Source organism: Acipenser ruthenus, chromosome 10, assembly GCF_902713425.1.
Source record: "Acipenser ruthenus chromosome 10, fAciRut3.2 maternal haplotype, whole genome shotgun sequence".
In the NCBI taxonomy this organism is placed as follows: Eukaryota; Metazoa; Chordata; class Actinopteri; order Acipenseriformes; family Acipenseridae; genus Acipenser; species Acipenser ruthenus.
The window spans coordinates 4,107,013-4,123,978 of record NC_081198.1 but is presented as its reverse complement, the minus strand read 5'-3'; the positions used below and the strand labels follow the sequence as shown (position 1 = coordinate 4,123,978).

At 39.2% G+C, this 16,966-nt stretch overlaps 2 long non-coding RNA genes across 4 annotated transcripts; one reads left to right on the top strand and one right to left on the bottom strand.

The window, feature by feature from the left end:
• The first annotated feature begins 44 nt into the window (after window positions 1–44).
• Window positions 45–4,273, top strand: LOC131738117 (uncharacterized). Its single transcript, XR_009329640.1, has 2 exons — window positions 45–276; window positions 1,162–4,273. It is a non-coding gene; the product is annotated as an uncharacterized LOC131738117 (long non-coding RNA).
• LOC117404318 (uncharacterized) lies at window positions 3,519–16,306 on the bottom strand. 3 transcript variants are annotated; one of them, XR_009329639.1, is made up of 3 exons: window positions 14,506–16,306; window positions 6,533–6,724; window positions 3,519–4,033 (listed from the first exon to the last, which is right to left on the bottom strand). It is a non-coding gene; the product is annotated as an uncharacterized LOC117404318 (long non-coding RNA). The 3 variants fall into 3 exon arrangements; XR_004544642.2 differs by lacking the exon at window positions 14,506–16,306 and adding an exon at window positions 8,005–8,982; XR_009329638.1 differs by lacking the exon at window positions 14,506–16,306 and having other exon boundaries at window positions 6,533–8,982.
• Window positions 16,307–16,966: the final 660 nt, after the last annotated feature.

Below are 16,966 nucleotides of genomic sequence, written 5' to 3'. Positions count from 1 at the left end.
ATAAATTATTATTATTATTATTATTATTATTATTATTATTATTATTAGCTATAACACTGGAGTGCCCCAGTGTCTACATTAAAGGCTAAAGATCTGGAACGCCTGTTAATCTTGACTAATTAAGACAATAATTTGGTGCAATTAAGTAACCGAGAGCTTGGTTGAAATGAAAACCAGAAGACCCTGTAGCTCTCCAGGACCAGGGTTGGAGACCCCTGATCTAGATGGTACAGCACTATTGCAGTTGCCATAGCTAATCCAGCATCAGGAATACTGGTGAGTATCCCCGGATTTGGTTTACAAAATATGGTCACCTTACATAACGAGATATCTTAATGAGCGCGATCTCCACTTTATTTGGAGATATTGTTAATACAGTTTAAGAAAATACTTCTCCAATAAGACCAACATACTGTAAACTACTGAACCCTCTGAAAACATGGATGCAGCATTGCATACTTGATTTAGATTGTTTTTATTTAAACAAACTATTAGGAACTAAAACAGCAAAATCAGAAAAGTTGGAATATAAGACAATAGAATAGTAACTCTGTAAAAAAAAATCATTGATAAATATTTCAAGGATGTCTCTTTAGCCCCCCTATTAAGTGTACATTTTGTTGGTCCCTTTGCTGCCATTATTAGCAAGGTTTCACTGCATTTGTGAAGGTGAATTTAAACTCTGTGTGCAGTAGTTTCTAAACCTGCATACATTAGCAGACTTTCCACTTTGGTGCGACAAACTAATGAGTCAAATTTACAGCATCGCTTTGCTGTGGCACCCCAGAAATAAATCATCTAATGAGGTACAGAGACATTGTTATGAGGCCTACAAGAGGTTGGCAATTGCATCCCCAATGCGAGAAATTATTGTTTAGCTTATTTATGTTCATAAAAAATTTAAAGCATTCATTTCTTATTAATGTTCTTTCTTTTTTTACTTTTGGAGGGGGGTAGGCTGTTTCAGCAGATAAGATTTTCTAATCACTTAATTACACTCCTTAATTGCTACAAGATATTCATTGTAATGTAGATTAATTTATGTAAAGTGTGCGCGAACTTAATTGGCGTGTAAATTGCTACACATGCTTCTGCAAATAGATGAATTCTACTAATAAACAAGCTCTCGTTCTGACCATTGGGATACCATTATATTTCCAGTATACTACCCTGAAGAAACCCCAGTGAAAACACAAGCACACCACCACAGCATTACCAGTGATGGAAAACCTGATGGATTTGAATATACAGAGATACATGTTTGTTCTGTCTGAAAGAGAACAACACTGGCAGCCTCACTGGTACAAATACCTTGCAGATCATTCTTTAGCCTTAAACACAGACCTGCTCAGGCATGCCCTGAAGGAGACTGACTTTGCTGTGGTTCAAGCAAGGCGTCTTTAGTGCTGGAACACTGCTGGATTGAGGACATTTAAAGATTGACATCCATCAAGTACCAATTCATATTGATTGACTTGGCCACAGTAACACTGAGATTCCACTGGGTGACTGGAACTAACAAGAGGCGGTCATTCGAGTCATCAGGGCCTATCATTCAGTGTCAACAACCTGGCTAGGCAACCCATTCCATACCCTCACCATTCTCTGTGTGAACAAGTGTCTCAAATTCATTTCCAACTGCGTGAACAATTTTTCTTTGTTTTAGGATACATAAATTCTTTCAGCTATTCATAGCTATTCATAGCTTTTGTTCCTTTAGGCAATTGCAACCATTGCATTGCCATTGAAGGCAAGTGTAAAACATTACACTGTCTTATACTTGGGTTTGGTATTTCATAAATACATCTCTCTTATTTTCTATCGTACACGTATACCACAGGGCGATGTATAGGAGTGCTGTTTGCTATGCAATTAACAAGCCTCTTTGGTTTTGACATTGCCAGGGTAGAAATGTCACACATTTCTCCTAGATAGCACAATTAATGTAAAATAATATTTTTGGAAAATATATATAAAAATGTATTTGTCTTCAGGCAATGAATTGTATTATATAATTAATTAGTATATAATGTGTCTAGCGAAGCAAGCAAAAAAAAAAACAAAAAAAAAAAAACCTGTCTTGATATAGATTCAAACAATGGAACAGCAGGGAGGCAACTGAATATGCAAAGACCCAATTCAAGGTTTTTCAATTATAGGTCACACTAGAAATGTGAAATTGCGATGTTGCCTTTTTATTCGATTTTTTTCTCCCTTCCTTTCACTGTGTAAGTTGTTTTCAATTAAGTGTTCTGTTGGTCTAATATTGAACTACCATTTGTCTCTATATCTGTCTTGCCTGTGAGTATTTCTGGCAAATTCTGCCTGCTTAGGACTGAATCGACTTCCTTCAAATCATGTGACAAAATGGCCTTTCAACTTGGCTAGTTCAGCATACTCTCCTTCTCTATATGTGGAGTAGGCTGGGGCAGCAGAGTTGATAAACGGCATTGTCACATGATGTGAATGGAATGAGGACGTCTGCTCAGTGCTACAGTTAAAATGATCCAGACTGAAAGCCTGAACCAATACCGGTCTAGCAAAACCTGTCTAATCCAGCATTGCTTGGGACCGAAACAACTCTATTACAGCAGGTACTGTCCAGGTGTACCCTGTAATTCAAGGATTGAATTAAGTAACCCTAATTCCATGCACCGGTTTTATGTACCATACCTGCAGGATTTATAAACTTAGAAAAGAAAAATCACATTGATTTTAGACAAGCAAATCAAATCATGCTGGATTCCAGAATAGACAGGTTCTGAATTGTAGAGGGTACCACACCATTAATTTCAATAGGAAAACCACATTCACTCTTAATGCTATAAAAAATACATTTTAAACTACTTGTTTTTAACACTGCAGTGTCAGAAAATCATGTTCACTTTTACACTATAATATAATATGTTAGTCTCTGTTTACTTCCTTTTTCCAGGCTTTTGTGTGGCCATATCATACCATCTACACACGAAGCCATCACTTTAATTACAGTGTCACTGGTGAGTGATCAGGCAGTATCTATGGAGGGTCTGTTTGTTCTGAATACAGATTTGCATTCCCTCCAATGGGAATAGGCTCTTCAATTTCTTTTTGTATTCACTTAACCTGTCAGATCCAGGAAAGAAGATAGGACTCGAAGTTTCAAAAGACACATTTTATTTTTAATAAATCATCAAAACATCAAACTTTGAGAGGATAGCGTTTTAAAAGCTGAAGTCAACTGCGTAACAAAGGCATGCTCAGAGAATCGTTTGGCTGCTCGATTGCGTCTCCTAAAGGATTGGTCTGTAACAGGGGAAGGTATAAGATTTTAGATTTCTTGACAGTCCTTGGGTTATTATTGTATGGTTCGTTTTTTCAATTTGTGTCAGATGATATCAGAGAGAAAAATAATTCAACTGATGCGAGATCAAAATGCCATTGCCAGGAACTGATAATATATAATAAAATATATTATTTAAAACATTTCAAGAACGACAACAAAGGTGTCGACGGCTACAAGTCACATGAAATGCTGAATTTTCAATACTTTTGGTTTGTATATAAAAACATGTTATCAATACTATGTCCGTATTCAAAGTGACTTTCAGAGAGGAAAACAAGCCATTGACTCTAGTGTGGATTGTGACTGAATAATCCCAATCAGTAGACCTTTACTTCCTGTAATTCATTATGAACTCCCAGTTGCTCCTTGTTGTTTTCATGATAGAGAACTAGCTCAGAACTCGAAGCAGCAAGTACAAATAAATGATTACAAACTGATTTCGGTATTTGGCGCATTAATCTCGATCCGATCTGTGCAGTTTGAGTGCAAGATGCCAAATTAAATCTGAATATGTATTAATGTCTTAGTTGTTTTTGCAGTGGGTCTCTCCTTGTTCAATTTGGCTGGTTTTGTTTTACAGTGGTGGCTGGCTGCTGGAAGGTCTGTAGCTAACAGTCCTCTCAGTTTCCAGACCCTCTTTTTTCAGACTGTCTGCCATCCTGGAGACCTCGCTGGCCATTCGCAAGCCTTCCGTAGGACAACACGTCTCTGATGCAGTGAAGGGACAGAAGACACAACACTGAGTTACTGAGGAGCAGCTTAGCAGACGATGGACAAACATACAGCACAACTGGACTTTAAAATACTGTTTATGACAATTGAAAACTCTCCACCATTCACTTTCATTGGGATTCCTGCGAAAACACGACACGGTACACATGTGTTACAAAACGCCTGCTGTTCACTTGGTAAATTGTTTTGAGTACAATAAAAAAGCTTGACTCCCTCTTGGATTGTATGCATTTGGAAGACTTATCTCCTCAAACATGGTTTTGATACTCATTTCGCTACGTTGTTGGTGAACTCATGATGAAGTCAACTTTGCATAGAGTACATTTGTGTTCATTACCTTTCAAGTGATATTAAAAGGGCTTGACTATAACAAATGGAGGGGTTATTGGCTTTATGTGTGTTCTTTTCTTTCTGTAGAACAGCTTTTAATCTGAGGCCTGATGACTGATTTCACAGCAAAGTCACTGCCTTGGAAATAAATAAGCTTTCGAATGAAAAAAAAAACAGCGACGGGAAAGACAATTTCACTAAGTGCTTCCCTACTTTACTAACAACACTGCCCCTACATCTCCTCTTGAAGAAGTTTGATAGGGCTATTGTCTTAATGGAGTCATTTTAGTAGCGAGGTTCCAAGAATCACTTCTTTATTTATTCTGAAGCCATCACAGCAAACTAGTCCTTTTATCCAGACAAAGGTGTCCGGTTGTTCCCTGTGGGAGAATTTTAATGATAGGCAAACCTGTGAGGTTACAGAGACAAATGCAACATGCCAGTTAAGGAGCTGGGATTCAACTGGGGATATAAATTACAGAGGCAATCATCTTGAATTACGCTGGCTAAATCCTTTCAACAATTCAGTAGCATTTGGCCCCTTTGCTGTGCCTGTAATACCAGCAGCTTCGACTGGGAGAGCCCATTAATTCAGAATCCATACCTCAGGCTCAGATACTCATTCATCTTAGGGGCCGGGAATGCAATATGAAACAGGCAATATGGCTCAAAGCCATTGTAAAAGCATGTCAGTGTGTGGTAAATATTAATAGAATCATAGGACAATTGTGGTGAAGCATGGTAAAGAACATAAAAAACAGTATTGTAACAAATGTGGTTAACTACATGGGGAATACATGGTTTACATATGAGAAGAGCATGGGATGCTGCAAAATGACAATGCAGATTTATTGTGGTAAACTTTTAAATGGGTAGCAATGCATCTGTATACATAAATGGACTGTCCCATGTACAGTAAGTGAACATTATTGTCATGTATTTAAACTTCAGATATTATTGTTCCCAGTATTTGTGAAAAATGCTGTTCACATATTGTCCACACTCCTTTAATTTTCTTTTGAAACTACGCAAGAGTGCTAAATAGGAAACTGACACTTTTGTGCTTTATTTCCAGTGCATTTTTCTTGCCCTCATGTTTCAATTGGATGAAACTGCAAGCACAGTGCCGAGCCCTGTCACTGCATTACATCCAGCTTAGGTTCAGGGTAATAACACTAACACTCAGCCATTTTCAGCTGTAATTATAGTTGGCTGAAAGTGGTGACAAAGAGAGACGTAGTGGCCGTTTCCCCTATTGCACACCTATCACTCAAAACAACACCTGACATTTTTTTGGCGTAAATGCACGTCACTTATACCAGCAGTGCTCTCTAGTTTGCACAATACTGATAAATATAAATGGACACAAGAAAACAATACAAGTCCTGTATTCCAGAAGACAAATAAAATATATACTGTACCAGTCACAAAACAAACACGCAAGTAGTGACCGACAAACAGAATTTTCTACCAGCATCAACAGGAGACGTGTCTACTCTATAAGATGGGAATTTTGCCTACAAAATGAAATTATGAAGTGTATCGAATCCTATGTCGGCCCCCTTCAAGGTCCCTTTTCCTTTGTTATTTCCATTTTTTAATGTGGCCACCATCTGTAAATAATATCATCTTTTAGTATACAAAAAAATTCATGTAAAATAGGAAATATTATTTCTTGACATGACATGGTGTCCCATTATCTTTTTTGTGTTAGGAGACCTCCCAACTTCTCTATCGTATTCCTGTGGAGGTCAAAAAAGCATGAATTATTTAGAAGGCTGCCATTAAATCATTATCTGGTATCTTTCAGGTGTATTCATACATTTTTATTGACATGTTTTATTCATGCAATTGACTATAAGAACTTTTACTTACTGATAATAGATTTAAGTGAGGCAAATTATGTTCTAAAAACAAAGTCCTACCTTGCTTTAATTTGCTTTACCACTATTGTCACTTGAGGTCATAGTGACCTATTTGATATATCGGTTGCGATTGGTGGGGTTACCCTTATAAAGGTTTTAGTAAAGTGTAGTAAAGCATAGTGAAATTATGAAAAAGCATAGGTAAACATTGTAAGGACCAAAGAGGTAAACTTTGATAAATGCATGGTTTAACCACAGGAAAATTACAGTGCAAACTTACCGTGGTATAAAGGTAGCATATCTTTGGAATCACTTGTGTCAAACTTTACATTGTCTGGGGATAGTTCAAGCTCATCTCGTCACAGGGACCCCTGCTGGTCAGGCACCCCAACCAGTCCAGATGAAGACCTCCCAGGCTGGGCTTTCATCTCCAGGGTTCAGTAGCTAGGTAACATCAGATGCACAGATTTTCCTGCAGGAACAGAGGTTAATATTCAGTCAACCTGCAGCAGTGAGGTCACTTGGATTTGTCATTTCAAATAGTTAGAATGCATCAAAAACAAAACAAATGAAAACAAAGCAAAATATAAAACAACGAAAACTTGGTTACTGCATTATACAAGTAGCATATGTTTGAAAAGACAATAATCCCTGTTGATAAGACTCCATTCCTCTGTAAAGAAGATGAAGAAGAGAGTCCTGTCTTGTCTCTGCTCGCAATTCCTCCAGGGTTTACAGCTTGTGTAAGTGGCAGTTTTGTACCCACTGAGTTACGGTACCCAATCTCACACTGAACCTTCAAATCTTCCGAAAAAAACCAAGGCTCTTTTTTTAAAATGAAAATTTTTATTAACCAACGGAACCATTTGCAGTAAATATTCAGAAAGACCCTGGCAACCGAACTGTGAAAATAAGTAACAAAAGGACAGCGCATCTCCCTCTGCATCAAGCAGGGTAAATCAAGGCATTATTGCGGTAAGGTCAGACAAAAATTTAGAAGGTAACATACAGTGACATTAACTTACAGTCTGTGCATCATTTAAATTGATGGGGGCTTCAGTGCTGATCCGGGGGAATTAATGCACCAGTGTGACAGTATTCAGAATGCATGCAACCCTCTCACTAAAACAGCACACTCTGCTCATTTTAGAGAACACTCCTTACCAAATGACCTTCAATGACAATACAGTTTCAACAGTACAATGGCAATGCATATGATTGATATTGATGAATAAGCCACTATCTACATAATACATTTTTTTTTTTTGTTCAATTATTTTATCCCCTATTTTCTTCCCAATTTTGAAGGTCCAATTACATTCCCTCAATGCAGCAGTTCCTCACAACAGCTCATGAAAAATGAAGGTCAGTGGGCATCTTCTGATCCCACGACTATGCCCCCTTTCACCCAGCGACTTGATCTCTCCCATCCCTGTTAAGGAGCCTGCACTAGCATGTGCAAGTTATACAGTTACTCATCTCACATCCTCTACATTAGAAACCATTATATGACTTATCAGACTGGTTCAGTTCAGTCTTGCAGTCTGAGGAAACAAAAGGAAATTGCCAGCAGCCTTTTCTGCCTTTGAGAGAGAGCAAGCACTGTGGTTTGTCTTACAATTGGACATTAGTATAAAACAACCTTAATATGGCAGCCGTACTTTTTACCTCTCTGCCTCAAAGTATACAACATGACGAAGGTGGAAAAGTTTGTCCATTCGAGTAAGTTTTATTCACATTTCCATGTATTACCTGTTGATGATGTATTGTTTTCCTGTAATGATTTTTATGTGCTCCACTGCATGTGTAAGTGAATGGATATTGCAGCTGCCACCTGGTCCCCATTGGAAACGCCAAGCTGCACCTCAGTTACCCGCTTAAAAATTGTTAAATACAAGAAATAAATAAAAGACAGGGGGAAACATACCACAGTACTGTCACAGTATTGCTGCTGAAAACACATTTTTGTATAAAATCAATCAAACCAGATCAAATTCTCTATTTAACCAGATAGAATTGCTTTCCAGGGGTGACTTGGGGAACAGGGCAGGGAAATGGAGAGTATTTTAAAGATAACAACTTAAATATCTGAGTTTAGGGGAATTCAATATGAAAATAAATGTATTTAAGAGAAATAGGAAAATATGAAACAGGCGTAATTAGAGTGTACGATTCTCACTTTTTGACATTACCAAAAGTGCCTTCTCATTACAGCACAATGGAAGTTAGGCCCATTGACCTGTATTGGAGTTAAGCCATGACATGAAAAATGCCAGGCCTGGGTTTACCGTCTCAAAGCATCTCCTACTGTCTCCTAACATCATGCTGGGGCACTGGTGGCTGGCTCAGTGGGAAGAGAGAGAGAGAGCTTCACACATTATGACACCAGATTTTCCTTAGAGGTCCCCCATCCAATTATTGACCAAACTCAACCTTTCTTAGCTTCTAAACACTGATAATATTAGGCTCAAAGCAATGGTAATACAGTAAGTGACAGGTCAGGTAAAAGTAGCCATGGTCCAATAAACTGGTTGGACTACATTCATTAGTTTAGTCTGGTTGTTCTTCGCTGAACTCTCCACAAAGATGTAATGTCTTTTTTGTAGTGCAGGGACCAGAACTGAATGCACTTTTGTAAATGTGGTCTCACTAGTACATTATACCAGTAGTGCATTATACAGTTCAACCCTTATCTCACTTGATTTGTACTGTACAACTATAACTAGGGTCTTTGTCCCACACTTTTCATGAGCACTATTTCCCCCCCCCCCCCCGCCCCCCCCAAAAAAAGAAATATAGAACTTGCTCTTCAAATTAAAATACCTGTAATCGAATTTCACAACAGTAAGAAGCGAACTCCACACAGGGAAGCAATACTGTATTGTAGCCTTTCTTTAAACTCCTCAGGAGCATAAATTCCTCCCAAGCCGAGATCTTGTTATCGTCCGCAGTTACTTTTCTGCTTGACATGATGAAGTGCCCAGCCTGAGAGATTCTGGCAAACACAGCATCACCTCAAGACTTCTCAATCATTTTTACATTAGAGATGAGACGGGAGAGGTGCCTCGCTTTTGTCGGCAAATAATTTGACCCCCTTAAATAATGACTCTTCGTAGAGCGGGATCTCACTTATCAAGGCAGACAAGCTGTCCTTTTTGTGGTGGTGGTGAGGAAGGGGGGTTCACTGCGAGGCCTCTTATTATTCAAGCCCCCAGCCACCTGCCCGACCCCAGCAGAGACAGTCACCTTGGCCTGGAAATGTCCCATCTCCAGGGGCCACCATTCGTCAATCAGCGGGCTGTCGGCCGTCTCGGTTGCTGTCCTTGGTCTGCAGTATTTACAACCCATCTGTCTGGCACAAACGCACCTTCAGCTCCACTGGGGGAATTAATCTCTCTTCTTCCAGCTGCATCTTCCAATCCTCTTTTACTTTGAAAATTGAATTTTATGGCCTACATGTGTGCACATACACAATCACAGTTAGTGTCCACTCAACATGCACACACACACACACAGGTATAGCAACTTAAATCGATGTTGAGATTTAAATGTATTAATTATACACAGTAGTTTTGCTGCAGGTATCTTATAGGTGTAATGCCTCCATTGCTATGCATTCACTAAAAACACCTGGTAAAATTCCCATTCCCAAACAAATGATCTACAATGACAATAGCTCTGCACTCAACTGTGGCACAATGGCAACTACAATCATACAGCACTGTACATTAAAATGGTATTGAACACAGTGATATTGAAATAAACATCTGCATTAACACTCTCTATAGGCTGTAGGGTCACCATAGGCATCTAGATGACACTGATTCAATGTGACAAGTCTGCAAGCTGGTTGAGTTATTCCGGAGGTTTACATGATATTCCTCAATGATTATGAGCCTCCAATTCCTTGCGGGATGTAGGGAAGCCTGTTCTCCAGAATAATAGTCAGCACTTTTGAGGCTGTTTCTGGTGCAGTCAATGGATACAAAACCCCAGTAAACCAAGCCTCTGCTGTCAGATCTGCTGTCTTGTCCATTGTGACTAAACCAGAAATGTTATTCGAAGATATGTATTCAATAAGCGAGCAATTGAATGTTAATGTCTGCAGTGAAATTTGAATTGTCTGTGGCATGTTTGCAATATTGGAATCAGCGGAATACAGGCTGTTTACATGCTGCAGAATGGTTCTACTAAGAACTTCTGAATAAACTATGACAGGAATGCATTTGCTTCAAATTTTGTCTCCAACTCCTGTTATATCAGTTTGTTCCCTCTTTTGCTGCAATGACAGCCGGCAGTTGGTGTGGCAGCCACAAGTTAGATCATCCATAACTAGCCAACGGTCAATAGTGCTACATTTATAAATACAAAAAAGAAACTTTGGTCGGTGAAATTCAATGACGAACGTTTCAAAGTCTCTTGCCGGATTGTGCCCCATTTCTCCAGGATTAAAGACCACAACATGACAGTCAATGAGGTAAGCAGAGGAGTAAGGCCATGACATTCACATTCATCCCACAGGTGCTCACTTGGATTGAGATCCACAGACTTTGTCAAGGTAGATGAGGCCGTCTCATGGGACTCAATCATGGACAACACCAGGCGCAAATGGAAAAGGGTCCCCTAAAAGGCCAATGGTAAAGGGCTAAACTCCAGTCTGTTAAAAGTTTGCTCTGTCCCCTTCCCTTTGCTCGTCCTCTCTCGGCCCTGCTCTAGATGGTGCTGTGCTGCTGATTGGAGGGGGATAATAATAGCCGTGCTCCTGAGGTGAACAGATGGCCTCTCTGCTTGTGATGTCATATTAGAAAATCTATTACTGGAATGGCGTGATGAACGGAGGAGACAGTGGCACAGGATAAGACTTTATCTCCATCGCAGCTGCGAGGAGAGGCCATCTCTGGTTGGCTGACGGCTGCCTGCCTAATTAAGAACAGTTGGAATCATGGACGCCCTGCTGGAATGGAAAATCAGCCAAATTGCGGTCTTAGCTTTCATCGTGTTTAGAATTTTCCAAAACAGAAATCCTACGTACACGGCACAGTGGGTTAGTCTTTCCTAAAAATAAAAACACACACATATACTGTACAGTACACAAAGAGCCTACATGTCTCCTACAACCTAAATAGGTCTCACCAACCACATGTTGATTCTGATGACATGAGAACTAGTGGATCTATGTATGTTGTTCTTGTGGACAATCAAAAACTCAACTTAGATTAGTTTAGACTTTGGAAAAGTCAACTACCTGGAAAGCAGATCACAATAGATAACCCTATCACCATCTATTTTATGGCTACTGTGATTCCAGATTTTTATATCCCATTAGTGCACTCTATGGCACCACTTTCATGGATTTATAAATTGCTACTATATATCCATGGTGACAATGAAGGGACAAGGAAATCAAAAAGAAAGTCAGTTACAACTGAACACGCCTAAAGTGAGCTTAAACCTTCAACACATGCAGTACTCAAACACCACCCCCACCAACTCTTTCTGTCTATGTACATGTATAGTAGGTGAGGCTGGCAGAGTTGAAATGTCACAGTATTTCATTGGAATGAGGAAGACTGTTCAGTCCCGGTATTTAGTATTCTCCAGACTAGCTCAAAGCAGCTCAAAGCCAAGCAAAGGCAGATTTAGAGAACAATGACAATAACACAAACAGTTCTTTTGACCTTGCATGTTTACATTTCTTATTTATTCAGGCAACAACTCGTCTTTTCTCCAATGCACTATTAATTGCTCATACATGAATCAGACCCTGTCAGCTTTAAACCTCCTGTTGGACCAGCCAGCCCCCGATCACAATTTCTAGTTGGCTAATTCTCATTTTCAATTTCCCCCCAAAAATGTATTTTAATAGCCCATCCAGGAGGTTCCCCACTGTAGAAGTAAGTCAGTATCTGTTCAGGAAGCACAGCAAGGACAGAGAACAAGGACATTTCCAATAAACACTTTCTACTTTAGCGTGCCCCTGTCTCATTTCCACAACACAACATTATGTTGTCCTCAAAGTAGTTTCTCTCCAGCAGCTCTGCAATTTGAAATGAATGCAATGCATTAGGACTCACGGCAGGAAGGCTCATTCAAAGTGTCGCTCTCTCCTTTCCTGTTAATTCCTCATGCCCCGTTGGTACAGACGGGGGAATCAAGAGTAAATTACTGGACGCTGGGTAGCAGAATGCCAGCTGAACTCATTAAGAGTTTATTCTCTTGTCACTCCATCAAAACTACAGTGCAGTAGGTACAAAATGGTCTGACTTAGAACAAGCAGACACCCAAGGGTTTTTGCTCCTCATTAGGAACGTATGCCATTCAAATTAGCATAACATTTACAAGCTTTCAAGACTGTGGCATAGGGTCTTTTTACCAGGTGATTTGAGAATAAATGGTTGTTGTTTCCATTGGAATAAAATGATTTTGTTTTGAAGTCAGTTTGTTAAAAATGGACACCAAGTATTTTGGCTAGTTTTGGGTTCCTTATCTCCGCATCCATCCTCCAAAGTAGACCACTGCTAAGTCAGAAACATTCATTAAAACAATGGACCCTATATTCACAGAGCTTTATTTTTTATGTTTTGATGAATAAGGACCAGTGTCTCTTACAAGTGTTAATTTCTGCAAATGTTACACTACGTTTGGAGCCAACTGGTATTTTTGGTATGGCCTAACCCAGGGGTCTCCAACCCTGGTCCTGGAGAGCTACTGTGGCTGCTGGTTTATGTTTCAACCGAGTCCTCAGTTACTTAATTACACCAATTATTGGCTTCATTAGTCAAAATTAACAGTTATTCCAGATCTTCCAGATCTAAAGACACGTATAAAACCTGCTGGATAGGGGCTCTCAAGGACCAGGGTTGGAGACCCCTAGCCTAACATATGCCTTTACTGTGCTTTACTACATTGACATTGAAATGTTATTTACAACAATATAAAATCACTAGGGACAGGATTAACAATCTAATAAGGGTTTAAGACGAGTTAGGTGTTTATTGTTGTCAATACTTTCTGACTATTTTGTAGTCTGTGCACAAGACATCCTAATTATGTCAGCATAACACCAAACACCACTTTCTGTTCTTATTGTGTCTGCCACTTACAAACAGATGAAATGGGGACATCAATAATAAATCTGAACGCACTTGAGTGAGGCATCGCACAGCCATCCCAGTGTCAAAACAGCCAATTAACAAAATTAATGAATACAGCAAAGTCACAAAGTCTGTGTAGAAAGCAGAAGTGCAGGGTCTCCACCTCCAATGCCAAGAACAGTGTGATCTAATTTTCTAAGAACCGACAAGGGTTCTGCATTTCATCTGAGGTGAGGCACCGCACTGTTTGAGGGCTCTCGTATCAAACCATGGTTATGCATTTCATTTGAAGAGAGACTGATATATTGTTTCAGTGAGGAATCAGATTAAATCAATATTTTTACACAGACAGTGAGATCTATGAACCAGACTTACAGACTTACTAATTAACTTTAGTCCTAAAAGCTGATTTCTGAAATAAGGTGGTTTTAGAAATGACGATTAGAGTTGGGCAACTGTAATTTCTGCTCCCTTTGCAGCTATGGTACCTCTGATTAGTAGGTCTTCTGGAAACTACTGTACAACCTTGTGTTGTCAGAAGTAGAAATTGAAGAAGGGCGTATTATTATTATTATTATTATTATTATTATTATTATTATTATTATTATTATTATTATTTATATCTTAGCAGACGCCCTTATCCAGGGCGACTTACAATCGTAAACAAAAATACATTTATTTGCTGCACAGGAAGCATGGTAAATAAGGACCTAAACAGAAACAGCAAAAGAGAATGTCAGATGCTACACATAATATGATATTAAACAGGCGAGAAAGTCAATACAATGTAAATGGTATAAATGATTCCTTTAAAGATTACTTTTGTTGTTTAGATTGACTGCATCATTTCAGACATCACATCCTGATGACTATTAATGGTTCTGGTGTACCATATGTACGTGTATCGTAGATCATTTTTAGAGTTTGATTAGAGCCGCACGGTAGCTTTAAACTAGTTTAAAAAAGTTACCAGGATGTAATGTGAATCACAAAATGATGCAAAGTGAACCATAGAGAAAGAATATATTAATTAATATTTCATACTCATACCAAGTCCTAGTCCAGTGCGGTAACATGAAAACAATGCCTCAGCAAATAAGCATTTCCTCAACCATTTGAGAAGCAGTTATTAATCAACATTTTAAAAGACTGTAATTACTGTAATGCCAGACTCTGGTATCCCGCCAGGTAAAGCAATAATTGTAGTTGGGAGGAAATAAAACAGGGAAAATAATTAGCTGTCTCTCAGAGATGATATTCGCTTAACAGCAGTTAGAGTGATGATCTGACAAAACAACAGAGTGTGTCTCTTTGTGCAAGCTGGCGGAATGTACACACATTGTGCAAAGTCCATTATATTAACCATTGCCACACCTCCATTGAAACTGCATCAGAAAGATAAGGCTGTGTCTTATACATTACTACCGGTATAGCTACGGGACTATTTAGAAACCATTTAAATGGTTTTGCTTGGGTTTCTTCAAAGTAATGAACTGGAATTCTAACAGGATCCCAGTGGCGTTTTCCTAGTTTTGCAAGGGGAGTACAGCTCATAAAAGGGCCACAAAAAAAAAAATCAGTGAAGAAAAATGGCAATAGTAGGTAGCTGTGCCACGCTGAGACCGCTGAGTGAAATAAGCTCTTTTCATTTCTTGCCTTGGGAAATACCAACAATTCCAACTCGTTTCAGTGCTCTAAGGAATGCGTGCAAGGTCAACAATGATTTATTTAACAAGAAAACGCTGGTTTCAGGGTTTTTTTTTCTTGTTTTTTTCCCTCCCTCAACGGATCCACAGTATTTATAGCTTAATGATTGCTGTGTTCGGGAGCGTTAGTTAAAGAGTAGGAGAAGCTGAAGGTTAACGATGGCTGGGGGTGAGACTCTTTGCAGGTGTCAGCTACAGTGTTCAGGAATGGGTCTACAAGCAATGGGAATCTCCTGGGACCCACACAGGACCAAACCAATGTGCCAAACCAGTGATCTCCATTAACTGTCTATTTTATTGCATTCGTTTATTTAAGATATTTACCAGAACAGTTACATCAACCACAAGACACAGCCGTTATAAAGAGCCATGTTACACAGAGCCGCAGTCACACACCGTGGGTATATACAGCTATTGAAATGATTCCATAAAACCACTGTCCTGTAATTCCATGCACTACGTAGTGCAGTTTTAAACAGAGCAAATGTATTTTCATTTCTTTTTTTATTATCTCTAGCACTTTATTAGAATAAAGAAAGATCTCTGTTTGTTTGCGTTGCTTTCAGGTAGTCTCTTACCCTTGCACTTCCTTGGTCGTTTCTCCTCAGCAGTCTCTTTGGGGTCTAGGAAGTGCAAACATAACTACCTGAAAGTGTGGCATGCAAACTGAGAACAGCCTTTAAACTTGAGTAGTACCACATGTCATGTTGTAAAATATATTTCTGCTGTCACGTGTGCGTCTTTCAGAACTGCATACATCTGAGTCCTACATAGACAATGGTAGTGCATGTCATATACGACTAATACATTATTTCATATGCTAAAAACCTTCATGAAACTGTTCTCGTTGTCTTGGAAATATCATGATTTAAAGCACCATTTAGTGAAAAGATACAGGATAGAGTTTCTTTCTGTATTGCTGCTAACACACAGATGCATACTACTGTATAAAGACACTCTGGATGATCTGGGCGTCACCTTAACGCACTTAAAAAACAATATTTGAATAATTGCTATAAGAACCCCTCAGAATGTACAGTAAACATGTCTGCCCACTCTCAAAGTACTTGTTTGCTAAAACATGTGTTTCTTTCAAAACTGGACATTGGAGACCTATGTAGCTAATGGAAGTGCAAAACAGGTAAGATTTATGTAATTATTTTGCCAGCTACAATTTAGTTTAAGTAGCAATTGATATGGTACTGCTATGCTCCTAGCCTGTTCTGCTTCTAAACAGTTGTAGCACGGTAGTAAGTAATTTAGAGGTAGTTTTCGGTGATTGCAAACAAACACACACACACAGATACGCCCGCATCACTATCAAACAACATTAATCATGAAAGGGTTATGATTTGAATGTGCTGGTTATACTTGTAAAACATAAACACCTTTGACTGGAGGCCACGACTTTGGAGAAATATTATTAAAAGAAAAAAAAAAACACGATGGTACACCTACCTTCAAAGGTCTGCGTTTATAATTTCTACGCTCTGTAGATCAGGCAACTGAACCGGAAATAGAGACATTCCTAGCTCCTTAGACCTACCTGACCCCAATTTCTCACTTACAAGAAAACTCTGGCGCTTTGCACGCGGCTGGCCTGACATTTTCACAGCTAAAGCTCATATCCTACGCTAATTTTAAAGGCTTGCTTTAGCTTCAGGCCTTGCTATCAGTGACCTTCAATAGAATGTCTTTTTGAAGCTCAGACCTGGGGAAGGTGGGCCCTCTCACAGACCCTAGCGGACCCCCGAGGCACAGAATGCAATAGCTATTAAAATGTTGTGCCATTTTGTATAATGCAGCACTCAGCTCCACATCCATCTTTTTCTTCCTAACTCACGCCTTTCATTAAATAGAGCAGAACTTTCCCCTCACGAAAGATTGGAAAGCTGTTGCTTTATAGGCCTGGGA